Source organism: Phascolarctos cinereus, unplaced genomic scaffold (genome assembly GCF_003287225.1).
Source record: "Phascolarctos cinereus isolate Bilbo 61053 unplaced genomic scaffold, phaCin_HiC Scaffold_5;HRSCAF=322, whole genome shotgun sequence".
Taxonomy (NCBI): Eukaryota; Metazoa; Chordata; class Mammalia; order Diprotodontia; family Phascolarctidae; genus Phascolarctos; species Phascolarctos cinereus.
In genome coordinates this window covers 111,355,257-111,372,780 of record NW_027555958.1, presented here as the reverse complement: position 1 = coordinate 111,372,780, position 17,524 = coordinate 111,355,257, and the positions used below count along the sequence as shown (strand labels likewise).

Genomic DNA, 17,524 nt, shown 5'->3' with positions numbered 1-17,524 from the left:
CTTATGAAAATCACCAAGCTAGTTAGTGGTAGAATCAGAAGTCAAAGTCAAATCTCTGAACTCAGAATCCAATGCTATTTCCATTACACTCTATTACTTTTTATACTTTGAAGAAAAAAAAAAGAACTCATTAAAGATTTTGAGGGACAAGGGAAAGTGAAATGAGTCGATTGAATCTGGCAAGATTTAAAGGAGGGAGAAACTAGAAGGAAGACTCGATAGAAGGCTACTTGGCAATCTAGGTATGAGGTGATAAGGTATGAACTCAAGACAGTGTCACTGGGGGGAAAAACAGGTTGGCTATGATTCAATTCAACAAGCATTAAAGGCCTACCAAGAGCATAGCTACCCTAACCTCTGAGGATAGAAAGACAAAAACCAAAATAATACTTCCCCTCAAGGAATTTACATTCTATTGGGAGGAACCAATATATACACAGCTAAGGAAATACAAAAACATATACCAAATAAATATAAAATAAGAACATTGACAACTGGGAGAATCATGAAAGGCATGTAGGAGGTGATATGAGCTGTGCCTTGAAAGGAACTGGGGGAGAGGGGATTCCAAGGAATGGGAGGAAGAATGGAGAGAATTCCAGGTATGGTGGGAAATGACATCCAGTGCAAAGGCATGAACTTGGAAATGTGATGTCAAGCACAGAGAATCCCAAATAGGCCACTTTGGCTAGGACATAAAGTTCCTGAGTAATATGTAATACAGGGACACTTTACATTAGGAACACGGGTTAACAGCTAACTGTATATAGCATTTTAAGGTTTGTGAAGATATATATATATGCATGTGTATTATGTAATTATATATAATCTATAAATAATATGTGATATTAAAATATAATGTATATATAACACATGTTGTATACAATATTAAAATGTATACAATATGAACATTAATAAATTATTTGTTGCTTATCATTTTATTATATTTAAATTGTTTACTATAAATTTTTAAATTAATAGTTACAATTTATCTATTTATATATACATATATATATACATATATATATATATATATATATATATATATAACTTTATCTAAGCCTAACAACAACCTGGTGAAATAGATGCTTTATTAAGCCTATTTTATAAATGAGGAAACTGAGGTCAAGAAATTTTCACAGGGTCACATAGCTAGTAAATATATAAAGCATGATTTGACCTCAGGTCTTCCTGATTCGAAATCTAACTATCTTTGCACTATGCCACTAAAAACTGCCTAAACACTCTTAGAACTGAAAGAAACTTTAGAGGTCATCTAGTCCAACTCCCCCCCCCTCCCCAATTGTGGATAAAAAAAATCTAAGGCCTAGGGAGGTCAAGTGATCTTTTAAAACAACATTGATTGGCTGTTCAATGATGGGTCTAGTGAAGGATGAGGCAAAGATAACTCTAAGGTTGTGAGCTTTGTTGGTACCTGGGAAGATATTGTCAGATCAAAACACCAAAAAAAATCATTTCTATGAAATATTATTCCAAGGAAATGGGGCATAACAAACTAAGTTAATAATATGCTATGATGCCAAATGGCTAAGCATTTCTTCTAATTTCAAAAAAAGAAAGTTTGAGTTATGAGATATCCCAGTGCAGATACACATCATATTGCTAGAGATGCATGACTGGAGGAGCACATTAAGACCAACCCAAGATATATAGATCTGGGAACAATCTACATAGAAATAATAATAGTAGCCATAGGAATAGATGAGATTACCCAGTGAGAAAGGGTTGAGAAAGAAAAGATGATGAACAAGGACCCAGGCTTGAGGAACATTCACATATAAGGGGATATGGTATCCCTCTTTTTCTCTTTTTTAATTTTTTAAAAAATTTATGGAATAAAAAAAAGCATTCCCATAACATAGTACAATAAAAAAGATGACTATACACAAAATTGCAAATTTGCTGTGCACAGCTTGCTTATTCCTTTCAAATACACAACAAAATTAATATGTAAATTTCTTTTTCCTTTGTTTTCTTCCCTCCCTCCCAGATGGCTACCATTAAATACAAATACATATATATATGTATATATGTATATGTATACATATTATAATATAAACACACATATACATATGTATATGTATGTTTGTGTGTGTGTGTATATATGTGTGTAAAATTATTCCAAATATACTTCTATTTATCAGTACTTTCTTTGAATGCAGATAGTGTCTTTCTTCATAGGTCCTTTATAGTTAATTTGGGTATTTGTAATAGACAAAATAATTTATTCACTCAAACAATATGAACAATGAGTGAACAAATGAGGCGTAACAAACTTACTTAACTTACATAACAGAACATAACAAACTTACTTTACTTAAAACAATATTGCTATTACTGTATACAATGTTCTCTTGGTTCTGCTTATTTTGCTCTTCATTATTTCATGTAAGTCTTTCCATGTTTTTCTAAAATCATTATGCTCATCATTTCATATAGCACAATAGTATTCCATCACAATTATATGCCAGAAGTTGTAAAGCCATTGCCCAATTAATGCACATCCTTGCAATTTCCAGTTCTTTGCCACCACAAAGAGAGCTGCTATAAACATTTTAGAACATATAGGTTCTTTTCCTTTTTCCCTAATCATCTTTGGAAATAGATCAAGTAGTGGTATTGCTGGGTCAAAGAGTATAGGTAGTTTCTTTTTCTCTTTGTGAAGGTCTACCTCAACAATTATGTTTCATTTTGGAGGTTCTTTCCACAGCTGTGAACTACTCAGCATCACTTTTTCAAGCTATTAGATAAGTCTGTATAAAAATTTTAAAAGTTTTATCGCCTACTTTTAACCACTTATGCAGGACAGTAGATGTACTGGAAGAGCACAATAAAGGAATGAAGGAAACAAGGATTTATTAAGTGCCTATTATGTGCTAAGCATTTTACAAATATGATCTCATTTAATCCTTACCATAACCCTGGGAGAGAGGGTTTTCACAGCTGAAGACTCTGAGGCAGAAGTGACTTGATCAGTGACATAGCTAGCAAGTGTCTGGGGCTGCATCTAAACTCAGGTCTTCCTGACTCAAGCTTGAGTTCTATTCACTGAGCCACCTAGTTGCCTCAATAAAGTTAATATTTGTAAATTAAGTTCTTTTCTGAATTTCAATAACCTCCTCAATCATCCTATTCTTGTCTGATTGAAACATATAGAAAAACCAAAATATGTTACATGTAAAATTACGTAATATATTTAGATTAATATTCCAAAGAATGTAACTTTTAAAAACTCATTTCAAAACTTAGCAAAAAAAACAAAGAAATATTTATACTTTGGATTTCCATTTCCATTCAGGAAAGGCATATAAACCTCACTTTCTAGTCTTTATATTTCTGTTTCTCATTACAGTATTTCATTATCAATAGGATCTTATTTCTATTTATCATATTGTAAGGGGGTTTTGTCTTTTTCAAAACAAAAGTCAACGAGAAAGACCTAAGGTTGGCAGACTCTTCAATTCTTTCTATGCTTTTCCCCTGTTACTTCTGATATGTACAAAGTGTTTCTCTCATTAGAAATTTAAAATTATAATCCTAATGCTCTTCTTAGAGTACAGAAAAAAAAAACCAGAAAACAAAGGAGATTTTAAAATGTATCCACTGTGCTTAATTGTTTTTCATTGTTACAAGGGATGAGTCTATGGGAGGTGAGGTAGGGGAAAGGAAAAGACTATTGGACCACAATTGTTGTTATTTTAAAAGCATCAATAAAGCATTAAAAAGTAAAATTAAAATGTACATGTAATTTTTTAGAACTATGTTGACTTGGTAAAAACATTCCTCAACAAGAAGATCCCATTTGGGGGCGGGGGGCAGCTAGGTGGAACAGTAGACAGAGCACTGGCCCTGGAGTCGGAAGGACCTGAGTTCAAATCCGACCTCAAACACATAACACTCAGCTCTGTGACCCTGGCCAAGTCACGTAACCCCATTGCCTAGCCAAAAAAGGAAACAACATTTTCTATTAATGTAGCCTGAATAATTGAAGAAATTACAGGAGGTTTTTTTGGAGGGGAAGAGGCAAATTCTTCTGACTCATTTTTTCATGGAATGTTAGAATGGGAAAGGATCTATCCATCTCAATATCTTTATTTTATAGATATGAAAGTGGAGGCCTAGAGATTGCATTTTTATGCAATAAAACATAGATAATATTAATAGGTGGTTTTCTAAGTCAATATGCAATCCTAAGTAAAGGATCCTTACGTACGGTTTGAGGGCTTGTATTTCTATTTAAGTATGACACCACTGGTATAGATGACTCTTCCTGTTCAAAATCGATGGTCCCATTATAAGGCACTCAGAACTCTTATAACATACCTGATTTTCTATTCCTATTGTGCACACTTCCTACTGTCAGTTTTTACAGGAAAGGAGGAAATTCCTGAAAGCATACACAATTGTCAAGCATATTTTTGGTGTCATTTAAAATGCTGATGAAGTAAATTTATCCTCTCATAAGTTTTTTTTAGAATCTAAAGGCAATACTGGTTTCAATACAATGACAAAAATGATGGGTTCAAGACAGACTGTTCTTTGAAACTGCCTGTTAACACAGACTCAAATATTTCATCTCTAACAGATATTTCTGATTTTGTCTTGTGGTTTATCTCACACTTATACAAGTCTGTACATTTTGAGAAAAGACTTACAATACAAATTTACAAATTCTTAGTGACATTCAGGTCATTCCATGTCTCTAGGCCTCCACTTGCATATCTATAAAATAAAGATATTGAGCTGGATAGATCCTTTCCTATTCTAACATTCCATGATAAAATGAGTCAGAAGAATTTGACTCTTCCCCTCCAAAAAAAACCCTATAATTTCTTTAATTATTCAAACTACATTAATAGAAAATATTGCATTCTCAATACCTCTGAAGAGTAGATTAAGCATTTTTGCAATAACATACAGGGAAAACTCCTTATTAGAGAAAATAGTGGATGAAGGATGAGGAGTCTGATCCTAAGTCATTGCCCAAGGCTACCTCACTCACAGTTGCTGAGTCTATAACTCAACTGGCTTCAAGTTCTATATGAGACAAGTAGATACTAATGGATGACATCAGGGAAGTACATAGTGTTTTCTGTGCCTCCCCAGATGTCCTGGCACGAGACAGGCTTTTCCCGATCTGACTGATAGTCAGCCAGGAAATCTGTCTCAGCTGACAGCTCTAGATTACAAATACTGAGTGGTGATAGAAGAATGATTGCCTGAATATAAGGAGACTTCCCTACAATCTTTTTTAAAATGAAGGATGTTTATTTTTCTATTCTCTCTCTCTCTCCTTTTATAACACACATAATTACAAAACAGACAAAAGTAAACTCAAGAGGTCATCAAGGTATTTTCTGGTTTGAAAGCCTCCATATACCTAACCCAATCCCAGATAAATTGTTACATATACTGATTTTGATGATCTTGTAGAAGAGACTTCCAAAACTTCAGTTGCCCATCCTAGGCTATCTCAGCTTAGGCCAGTTTTCCTCTCATTAGGCAAACTAAGCCCCTTACCCTCTCCCAGAGGCTTATCATATTAATGCCAAACTTAGTGTAGATACCCAATTGGCATAGCTTATTGCATCTCAGAACTCCTGAAGTCAAGAGATTCGCCAACCTCATCTCCCCAGTAGCTGGGTTTACAAGGATATGCCAAATCTGACCATATTCTAGGAACATATTAACCTTGCCAACACTTTCTACTATGCTGAAATCAATTTATTTATATTTGATATGCCATATTGCTGGAGAAAAGAGAGCTAATGATATTTGTAAAATGATCATCTAAGTTAAAATATTTTCAAGTCATTATTCAGGCTTATTTCTACAAAAAAATACCACAACCAATTGTAAAGAAAAAACTTCAGTCTCTGTCTTTTGTCTAAACAATGCCAAGTAAGATCATTTATTTTTTTCCAACTGTAAAGTCACTATGGTGTTATATGGACCTGGTCTCAGTATTCACCAGCCCAAATAATCCAAATTCCTGAAGGTTTTTTTCCCTTTGTTTCTAAGTCTTTGTCACAAGAGGTGATCAATCATGAAACAGAGGAAGTAAGCATATATTTGGAAATGAAGAAGATAAAAAAGAAGGTATCAATAAAAATAAAAATTTTAAATCCAAATAATCCTATTCCCTCTTGGTCATTCTTATGGACCCTGCTTCCAATGGTTGTGCTTATTTTCTCTTAAATGCTCCCCAAATTCTACACATTTAATTTCAGTCAATTCAACAAGAATTTATTAAGCATCTTATTATATTAGTTCCTGAAGATATTAAGACAAAATACTAAACCTCAAATCAAGTTCAAATAAATTAAAAGTACACAACCATGGACTCCTAGTGGACCTTGTAATTTAAAAGGAATTACAGTAACATTGAATATCAGAATAAAAATATCTGTCTAGTAGTTGAGCACACAACTGCCCAGATGAGGCTAAAAATGATTAACCTATGAATCAACAAGTATTAGTAAGAATAATATAACAGTTCTCAAAAGAATTACGATCTATTAATAAAAATATTTAAGATTTCTATAAATCACTAATAATAAGAGAAATACAATTCAAACCACTATGAGGTTCTGCCTCATAGCCAGAAAAGTGGCAAAGATAACCAAAGATGGGAATAGATGATAATGAAAGGGCTATGAAAAAACAGGCCCTCTGATACACTGCTGGTGTAACTGTACAGTGGTCCAATCAACCTAGAAAACAATTGTGAATTAAGAAAGTGACTAACATGTTCATATCCTGTGACCCAGAGGTCACATAATTAAACTTACTATTAGGCATATAAACAAAGGTCAAAGACAAAAAGAAAAATCCCATATAAACCAACATATTTATAGCAGCATTTCTTGAAGTAATGAAGGACTGGAAATAAAGCAGGTTAATGGCTATCAATCAATAGGTTAATGGCTAAACTAACTGTAGTTCATGGATGTAATGGATTATTATGGTACCCAAAGTCATACACTATTAAATGTCAGAATCAGGATTTGAGCCCAGGTCTTCCTTATTCAAAGTACAGCTCTTTTATCTACTATACTACACTGTACTGGTTACTTTTACTGAACTATTTACTTTCCTCTTTTTTTTTTCTTATTCTGTAGTAACAGATGGCTGTTGGGGTAGGGTGGATAGGGAAGAGAAAAGGGATATACACATATCCCTGGGTAGTAGATGACAGAGAGAAGATCTGAATCCAGGTCCTTTGATTCCAAATCCAGTGTTCTTTCCACAATTCCAAGAAAAGTCATCCAGTGATCTACTCAGTGCTCACATCAGACAAAGTGTAAAACAGTAAAATATCTAAGATACAGTGTGATTGGAGATGAAGATATGAAAAGAGGAATTACCCACACAGATCAAAGTATCCTTTCACCAAGATTTATTTTAATATCCAAGCCATCTGTTTATGCCCATATTCTGATCATCACCTTTTACTATCTTCTCTAATACATTCCATACTCCCTTGATGACTTCAACCTATGACTCACTTTTTTTTTGTTTCTACCCTTTTCCTTGACCTCATCCTTAGTGAATCCAATATCTAGACTGATGACCTATTTGCCAACATGACATCATAGTCCCTCAACCTCCTCTTCAGTGACAGGTTAGTCACCCACACCCCAACCACATCTTGAACCTCATTATCACTCAGAATTGCTTTGAACCTTAAAATTGGGACATCCCCTCTCTAGTCATAGCCATTTTATCATCCATTCTCTAATGATAGTCCCACTATACTCTGCTCTACTCAGACAACACCTGGAATATTGTATCCCCTATTCTTATCATTTTCATTATTGCTATAACTTTCAAGACTAAAGTGACCCTCCTTGTCCCTACTCCCCCAAGAGTTTTGTCTCCCCAGACTACAATGCAAGTTCTTTGAGGGCAGGGACTGTCTTTGCTTTTACATTTTTTGTCCCTGGCACTTAACATAGTGCCTAGCATATAGTAAATATTTAATAATTTTTTCACTTGTTCATTCATTCCAATTTGCCCTTCCTAAAATATGGTGAATAGAGGAAAGAAGGATGGAGCAAATGAATGAATGAATGAATGAATGAATGAATGAATGAATGAATCAACAAAGGAAGGAAGATTGGAAAGAAAGAGAAAAGAAAGGAGGGAGAAAAGGAGGTAGGGAGGGAAGGAGAGAAGGAAGAAGAGAAAGAGGAAAAGGAAGGAAGGAAGGAAGGAAGGAAGGAAGGAAGGAAGGAAGGAAGGAAGGAAGGAAGGAAGGAAGGAAGGAAGGAAAAAAGACAATCATGATAGTGAGGGACCTTTTGACTGAAAGAGCCAGACATTTAGCATGGAGAAGAAAAGACTAAGAAAAGCACATGATAACTATCTTCAAGTATTTGAAAGGCTGTCATGTTGAATAGGTTCAGAGGAATACGGATTTAGAGAAGGGGCTTAGAAGTCACCTAATCCAATGGCCTCACTTTAAAAGGTGAGGCAATTAAGTGTATCAGTGTCAAGTCATGTCCAAACTCACACGGGTGACCTACCATCCCTATAGCCATCCCTAGAGTCCATCCCGATAGTCACTTGGCTCAAAGATCCAAGATTTGAACTCAGGCCCTTTGACTGAGTTACATTGTGTTCACTGTTACACTGTTGTTCAGCTTAGTCCCGGGGTCAAGAACTAGGATCAATGGGAGTAAGTTTAGAGAAACAATTACAGTCTTGATATAAGGATTCCTATTAATTAGTCAAATAAAGTCTAGTCAACACACCTCATGGGAAGGCTGGTCACTCAATTGTTGGGTGTGCTATGGAGAGTATTCTTTAAGTCCTTTCCAACTCTGTGATTATGTGATTTGCATACTCCTTTTAAATTTTTTTTTTGGAGGGGGAGGACAGAGCTAGATCTGTGATTGCATTGGTATAGGGAACTCCTGAGGAAGAACTTCATCCACCAATGCACCTCAACACCTTCTCTGCAACTCAGAGTCTTGGAGAGCTGCCTAAGGCACTGAAAAGTTAAGTGACTTTCCCAAGGACACATGATCAATATGTGTCCACATGGCACTTGGGCCAGGCCTTCCTGACTTTGAGACCTTTTGTTTTTTTCCTATGACATGCCAACTCTCTGGTTTTAATTTTTAATAGTAAAATCCTTTATTCTGAATTTCCTTAAGGAGAGGTGCCTGCAGAAGATGCTATTTATGTAGTTTTGCAACATAGGAGAAATGCAAAGAAAAGTTAAGACATACCTAGTCACAGTCTTTGAAATAAGTTTACCAGAGGTGATATTATAGCTCTATCTAATGAGTAAAGCCAATCTGTGCCTGTGGCTTTTATTTTGAATAATGTGAACCTAGGTACCAGTTCCACCTCTAGTCAGTTTTCATTTGCTGCTATGAAAAAAGATCTCCAATCCCAAAAAAGCCAATGTGTTATAATGATGAGAACTCCAGACTATGAGTCAGAAGACATGAAATCTCATTCTAGCTCCACAACTTCATAGATTTTTAACCTTAAGAAAACACTCAATCGCTCTGCAACTTAGTTTCCTCATTTGTAAAATACCTAACAGACCTACCTCAGCAGGTATATGAGAAGCAAATTAAATAATGCATGTAAAGATGCTTTGAAAACAATAAAACAGTACAGAAATTTATTGTTATTATTTCCAACCACCAATTAGATTCAAAGAGTATGCCGCATCCCTCCCCTGTTTTCTGCAGGATGGGGAAACAAGCAGTATTGGTTAAGAAATTGAAGATTAAAGAAGAGTGAAAGGAAAAAAGAGGGAGACAAAATAATAGGTGAGGAGTGTATTAAAAGTCAAGAAGGAATAAATCAAGAGGAATAAATGAGTTCCAAGACCTACATTTCACTTCCTGTTTGCTAATCATCTTCACCTAGATGCTGTGCTGCTGTCACCTCTAACTCATCACATCTTAAACGTCTTTGCTCTGCAAACCAACTACTCCATTTCTGTTTAATCATCACCATCATCATCATCATCATCATCATCATCATCATCATCATCATCACCACTTTTACATAATACTTTAAGATTTGATACTCATTTGATGCTCACAACAGGTCTGGGAGGTAAGCATCATTATTATTTCCATTTTACAGATGAGGAAACTGAGGCAGATGGAGGTCAAGTGACTTGCCCAAAGTCACATAGTTAATAAATATCTGAGACCAATTTGAACTCAAGACTTCCTGTCTCCAGATCCAGCACATCCATCTACTGTGCCACCTTGAGTAGCCTGAGCGTCCTGGGTTTGGAAGTTGAAGTTATCTTTGACTCCACCTTATTCATGCTTCATATCCTTTAAATTGCCAAATCTTATCCAATCTGCATTTGCAATATCTTTCTCATCCATCCACATATCCTTTCTCTTCTCCATTCCCATTACCTCTAGTTTAATTCACACCTTTATAATCTCGTGCCTGGTCTAGTGCAGAAGTTTTCCAGAAGTGTTACCTCTCCCTCACTCCTGCTTCCAGTCTCTCCCTCATCCAATACGTTCTGCACACTACATTCAGATTTTTGTTGCTGTTGAGACCTGAATTCTTCACCTAATCATTTAAGGACTTTGACATCCTGGCCATAGCTACATTTCTCACATCATCTCCCACTATTCACTACTTTGCTCCAACCAAAATATACCACTCACTATTCCCTTACTATGTATTATATTTTGCTTTGTTCCTTCCACTTGGGTTCACTTTTCCCTGTCCCCTCCCATCTCTGCCTATCCTAATCCTATCCATACTTGAAACTAAACTCAAATTCCACTTCTTTCCATGAAATCTCCCTTCATCCTCCTAGTTTATAGTGACCTTTTCCTCCTCATAACTTCTTTTGCACTTTCTTTATACTACTCACCTGGCATATTCCTTACCCCTCATACTGTAGTTATCTGTGAACATGTGCCTCCTACCAGATTGTAACTCCTAGAGACAACAGACTATGTCTTATATATGTATGCAGCTTTTTTAAAAAAGCTTACCACAATGTCTTGAATATAGCAGATTCCTAGCAAATATTTACTGAAAAAAACTTCCTCTCATAACCTCTAGCATGAATATTGAAATTGTCTCCTGACAGAACGTTCCACTTCCAGTTTCTCTCCCCTCCATTCTTTCTGGAAAATTTTCCTGAAGTGCCTTTCTAAAGAAGCATGGTTCAGGGAATGGAAAAGTGGACCCTGAGTTAGGACATCTTAATTAAATCCCAGTTGTATGTCTTCTCAGGGTCTCAGTTTCTTCTTCTGTAAAGTAAGGCTGGCAATACTTGTACTACCAGCCTCACAGAATACTTGTGAGGAGAGCACTTTGTAAACCTTATGGCAGAGTATAAATGGTAGTTGTTATATCACCTCCCTAAACAAAACCTTCAATGGTTGCCCATTGCCTACAGAATAAAGTCTCAATGAGCCTGGCATTTGACATCCTTTACTATTTGTCCCCAGTCTATTTTTCCACCTTTATCTCCCATTATTCCTTTTTATGCACTCTTTGCTCAAGCCAAATTGGATTATTATATTGGATATCACACCTATCATCATCATCATCATCATCATCATCATCATTTCACCCTTTCTGCCTTTCCTTTTCATAATAGAGCTTCTGCCTGAGATCCTTGCCTTCCTATATCCCTCAGTAGCAATCCAATTCCTACATATCTTTTTAGGCTTGTCTCTATGAAGGTTTCTCTGATCCCACCAGATATAGGTAAGCTCTAGTTCCTGTGATTCCTCATAAGACCTTTTACTTATTGTTGAGTTATACTTAATCTAATGCTTTAAAGAGCTATAATTCCAACTATGTGAGCGCTGCTTCTACTGATGGTGAGGGTAATCCTTCAGCATCTTAGTAGTTTGTCTTCAAGAATTATCAAGGTGCAGAACACTCTGTGGCTAACCTAGTAATTCTCTAAATTTAAGTATGCTGGTTTATGCACAACAGAGATATACTCTATCACCCATATTTGAAGTTTTCACATTTTCAGTAGAATCTGCCATAGACTGTGATCCCTTGCAAAGCCTTTCAGAAACTTGAATTGCCTCTATGCCATGATGAGACATCAAAGTAGAACTTTGCAGAACACACTAAATCACAGAATCACAAAATTTTGGAGCTAGAAGGGGTCTCAGAAATCATCTAGTCTAATTTCTTTATTTTACAATGTGTAAACTAAGATCCAGAAAGATGGTGCTTTGTCCAAGGAACACACAATTAGTCTACTGCAGGGCTAGAAAAGAATGCTAGTTTTCAAATGCACAGTCCAGGCAATTTCTAATATATCACATTGAATCTTCACAGCTTTACAGTTTTCTGTGTACCTATCTTATCTCCCCTATCAAACTGTAAACTCCATGAAGGAAGGACTGTGACTTACTCTTCTCCATAGCTTCCAAAGTTCTTCCTGCTCAATAAATATTGGATGGATGGATGGATGGATGGATGGAAGGATGGATGAATTCCCTGTTCCCAGGGATTTTCTGAGTATTCCCATACACAGATAAAACAAACACTATGTTAGGGAAAAATGTCTCAAGTAGAATTGTTACCCAAGGTACAAGTATCACAGATGCCAAAATTGTAATTACAGAGTACATGAAGAGAAATCTTAATTTTAAGACATTTACAAAACTTCCAGTTAAAATATTGAAAGTTCAGTGTTTTGGTTTGTTTTGGGTTGGGTTTTTTTTGTTTGTTTTTGGTTTTATCAGGGGAGAGATTGTTATGGTTGTTGTTGGGATTTGGGTGGGTTTTTTATTTAGGCTACTATGGAGAAGGTAATGATAGGAAGTAACAAAGATCTCAGTTAACCAAGATACAGCAAGAACTCATTCATAGATACGAGAAATTCATTGTTAGTGGAATTGATAATAACTAATATTTTCCTCTCACTTTAGCTGAGGGTCAAATAAGTTTTGAGCAAATCATTTAAACTCTCCTGACCTCTGCAATTAAAACCACTGTGGTATCATGGAGAGATGACTAGATTGTGAGTCAGACTTAAGTTCCAGTCCTAGTGGTGCCATAAACAATGTATATGACTTGAGAAGTTATTTAATTTCTGTGACTTTGGCTCAAATTCTTAAAATCTAGCCACTGCTCACTAATGTTCTGGTCCCCAGAAAGACTCTTAGGGAGTCTGGCCAATATGGTGGATGTTCGAGTAAACCCTGTCTTTGGCTGAAAAAAAAAATTGTCTATGAGTTTTTTTCTTCAGTGATATAATGGGACTGGACTAGATAATTTGTAAGGTCCCTTTCAGTTCTAAAATCCTATGTTTCATTTTATCTATCCAGAGGTATTCATGTTCTTTCCTATGGAATTTTCCAGAAATATGTCAAGCAAAGCACCCATTGTAGCTCCTCAAGTGGATGAAAGGACTAGAAGGATGTATCTATAATGGGATGACAATAGTTTTGTCCACCACAAAGTTTGACATTGATTGTCAAGGTTTTCTAGACTTAATTTTCCATCTCCTCCAAGAAGAATGTGTTTCTTTAAATTTACTAGAAAATCTGAGTGCATAAGCACATAGCCCCCTCAACACCCAATATAGTAAATACCTTACACATCATGATTATCTCCATATTATCCTGTATATATCTTGTCTATACATAGTTGTTTGAGATAACTCCCTTATTAGACTGTGACCGCCTTGAAATCAGGCACAGTTTTCTGCCTTTTTTTATATTACAGTCCTTAGCACAGAGGCTGGCAAAAAAAAAAGTAGGTACTTAATAAATGCTTGTCAACAAGCTGGTTGACTAGCAGGCTATCAATAAATGTTTGTGTTGTGATTGAATGACTGAATGAGTGAATGAACTCTCCCCTCTTGCTTTGGAAGGTTTTGTTTCACAAATGTTTTTCTACACAATAATGACAAAAGGATGATATGAACTTCTATCTCAAAAAAGATTATGACAAAGTCATCCTTTCAGATACAAGCTAAAAGATGGTGTCAGCATTAAAAAGCAACCCAAATTATCAGTACTTTGTTAATATTATCAGAGTGGAGGAGGGCTATGACTTGGAGTCAGAAATCTTCTAAGTGATTTCATACATATAAGGTCAGACTTGTGAATGTTTATGTTGTGTAGCACTGAGCACATGCCACTTCCATTCATTAGATATCTTTTGTGAAATGAAGACAATGGAACAGCATTTTTCTCAAAAGCTGAATAAGTGATAACAATATTTGAAAAGTCTAAGATGACCCTAAATTTTGAGACTCTTGAACTATGCAGATAGAAATTGATAAAGTAGAGGAATTACTTATCAAATGGAATATATTCAAATTCTCCAGAATATTTACTCTGAGGGCAGGGGGTGGGGAGAGGGTGTTTTATTTTCTGAAGATTCCCATATTCTAAATCCTTTCATTTGTATAGATGCTACCAGTTAGGTGCCATGCTAATGTTAGAATCTGAAGTCCATTCTGGAACAAGGTCCTTGTAAGAAAGAAGAGTTAAATATCCCACCACCTTCCTATATTGGAGAGCTTGCTCCTTTTCTGCCCCACTCTCTTATACCCTGCTACTAACAAAAACACTGGCCAAAGACACAGCTACTATAAGGACAATCTAATTCCACCTGTAATTGGACCAAAGTTCAAAGCCTCTGTACTGTATTATCACAGCTGAGAAAGCCAGCAAAATGTGTATCCATAGAAACCAAATATACAGTGGAGTCCTCTGATGGTTGAGAATATGCTGTGAACAATAAAATTTCACTTCAGACCAAGGTTCCACCATAAGTAGATCTGCACATTACAGTGCCTGACATTGCACCTGTAGGGTTTTGATCTCCTAAACCTTACAAAAAAGCTGCACATATAGAGTGAAAGGAAAATTTATTCTTCATATCTGTTTTTTTTAATACTGTCAAAGATTCCATGCTAGCTCTGCTAAAAACAGAACAATTATTGTTTTCTTTCAGTATACAACCTTGGAATTATTCCCTTCCTCAGAATCATCAGTCTGTGCCTTCACAATATTAAACTGAGAGCATATTGCCTAATCTCACATTGTCCTATGCAGCAAAGAATAGCCACAATGCACTCAATAGACAAGCAGCTACTTCCCCCTCCCACACAAACCATACTAAGTTGTGATATAAATGTGTGTATGTGTCTTTTTGATGAAGAAAATATACTCCTCTTGAAAATTTAGCTATGCTGAGAGACATCACTACTTCTCCATAAGAAAAAAAAAGCAAAAAATAATTTAAGGAGAAAATTGTTATAAACAGTGATAAAAATTCCTATTAGGGAACAGAAAAAATGTCAAGGTCAGAACTAACCCAAAATTTAGCTTTCCCACCATTATGTCAGTCTTATGGAAGTGAAGTTAGTCACTAAAGGCTCTTGGGACATTAAAATAAAATAAACATAAACAGTACCCCTAACCAATACTTAAATGGCTTATTGCAAAAGATGTATTATGAGTGATGAATTCAGTCAGCTATAAATGAATTGACTCATCAAGCTTTTACTTTTAACCTTTTATAAATTTCAAATTATAACCTGCTTACCATGAGTCATTCAACTCATTCAAGACAGTTGCAAAAGAAGAAATGAAAAATAAAAAAGACTTGTGTATGAGTTTTCAACCACAGCACTGATCTTTCTCCTCTCTTTAAAACTATGTATTTTTTAAGGTCTATTTACAATTGAAATGCTAAAACTGGGCAACTGTTCCACAAAATGTATCTTTCTGCTAAACTACTTATGTCTGGATACCAAAAACATAACAATATTCTGTTTTTATGCTCATTCCATGGATTTGTGAGGAAGATAAAAATGTCATTTTAATCATCTATTGTTTCCTAAAAGTGAGAGCATTTTTAAGAGAAACACCAGTTTGTTTCAAAGGCTGCTGTCCTGGTAGTGCATCCAAAAGATTGTTTAACTAGCAAAAAGTTATTGAGGTTCTTTGTCAAGTTGGGTGTGCTCTAAGCAGTCATTCATGGAGAGAGGAATACTATACTGGGGTGGGGGGGAAATGTTGGGATAAATAAAAATGGGTAAGTATAATTAATAAAGACCATTTTCTTGCAAATATTTGTTCTTGAATTAGCAGAAGACAAAACGTTCTTTAAACACTTAAAGGATGCATTTCTATGAATACAGATTATGTGCTTGGATATTATTTAATTGCATTTTTAAGCAAAATATTCCCTGAAAAGTCAGCTTGCAGAAACAACTTGTCTAACTTCCCAAGCCAAAGGTTAATAGTTTGGATCTTATTTCCATAACATCTGTTTATAACTTGCCCTCCTTAAAAAGTGTAAGTGCTTGCTTTCCTAAAGAAGGAACAGTCATTGACATAGAAAGGAACAAAGAGGTAAGAAGACGGATAAATACCTTCTCCTTTATCCCAGAGCTAACTTACCTACTAAAATACTGGCGACAGAAATCTGGCTACAATATTGTAATCTCATTTAAAGATCTGTAAAAGAAAGTTGGGAAGGAAAGGCAGAAGACAAATATATGTTCATGTTTACAAAGCAAGGTACTTAAACTCAGGAAATGAATCATTTTACTCTCCAAAATATAGTATACTGGTCGATGTAACAGGTGCACCTCAGCCTTAAAATCCCCCTAGCTCAGTGCACCTCTTGTTATAACTTCCCAGATGATATCCAGACTGAACAAGGCAGACAAAATATATTACAAAATTCTCACCAGTGGAAAAGCAGCAGCTTGCTTTATATTTTAAATCTTTGTGTGTGTGTGTGTGTGTGTGTGTGTGTGTGTGTGTGTGTGTGTGTTATTGAAAAGAGCACCGTGGCCCCCTGGGGGGGAAAAAACATTCCTGCAAAACTGCCATAAAATATCAGCTAATTAAACCTAAATAAAAGACTTCCCCAGCAAAGCGCCAGGAGCTCCTCAGTGCACCACATTTGCAGCGCTACCCTACGGTGGTAGCTGCGCTACGGCCACTGCGCCGGGGTTCAGGAAATGCACCTTTCCATGCATGTAAACGCACCCACGGCGGGTTGCGGAGCGAGCTGAGCCAGAATTACGGCTGTTCACATAAGGAATTCCCCCCTTCCTCCTCCTCTTTCTCCCTCCCTCCCCCCTTTTTTTTTCTTCTTCCCCCTCCCCCCAACACCCTCGGGTGAATAATATCTCCGGGCTACCTGCATTTATCAGCACCACGATCCCGTGTCTTCAAGCATTCAGGGAATTTAACAGCCTGGAAATTCCTGTTGTCCATTCGCTGAGGTCACAGATAAAAGCTAAACAACAGCCGTGGCCCCCATCAATCATAAGTCACTCACTGATAGAATGTATGGTAGGAGACCTGATGTAAGCTAGTCACCAGAGAAAATACCCACTGATGACGCATATCCAGGCATAAAAATAGTTACAGGGCCCTCAAAGGGATTATTCAACAGCCTACATTTAGATTTTCTTACAAGAGACCCGAAGTCAATTTGCTGGGAGAGTTGAAGTTTAAGCTTCCTCAAAAGACATAACCACAAATAGCTG

At 36.1% G+C, this 17,524-nt stretch overlaps 1 protein-coding gene across 5 annotated transcripts in view; it reads right to left on the bottom strand.

Annotated features, from left to right (window-relative positions):
- Positions 1-17,524, bottom strand: part of HIVEP2 (HIVEP zinc finger 2) — a 282,443-nt gene that overhangs the window by 171,978 nt on the left and 92,941 nt on the right. For 2 of the 5 annotated variants that reach the window (XM_020972498.1, XM_020972499.1), the window contains exon 1: positions 17,173-17,343. The exons of the other annotated variants lie outside the window; for them this stretch is intronic. The gene's annotated coding sequence lies outside the window, so the exon portion shown is untranslated. Of the gene's footprint in view, positions 1-17,172; positions 17,344-17,524 lie in introns of those variants that run through there. 5 annotated transcript variants of the gene reach the window in all.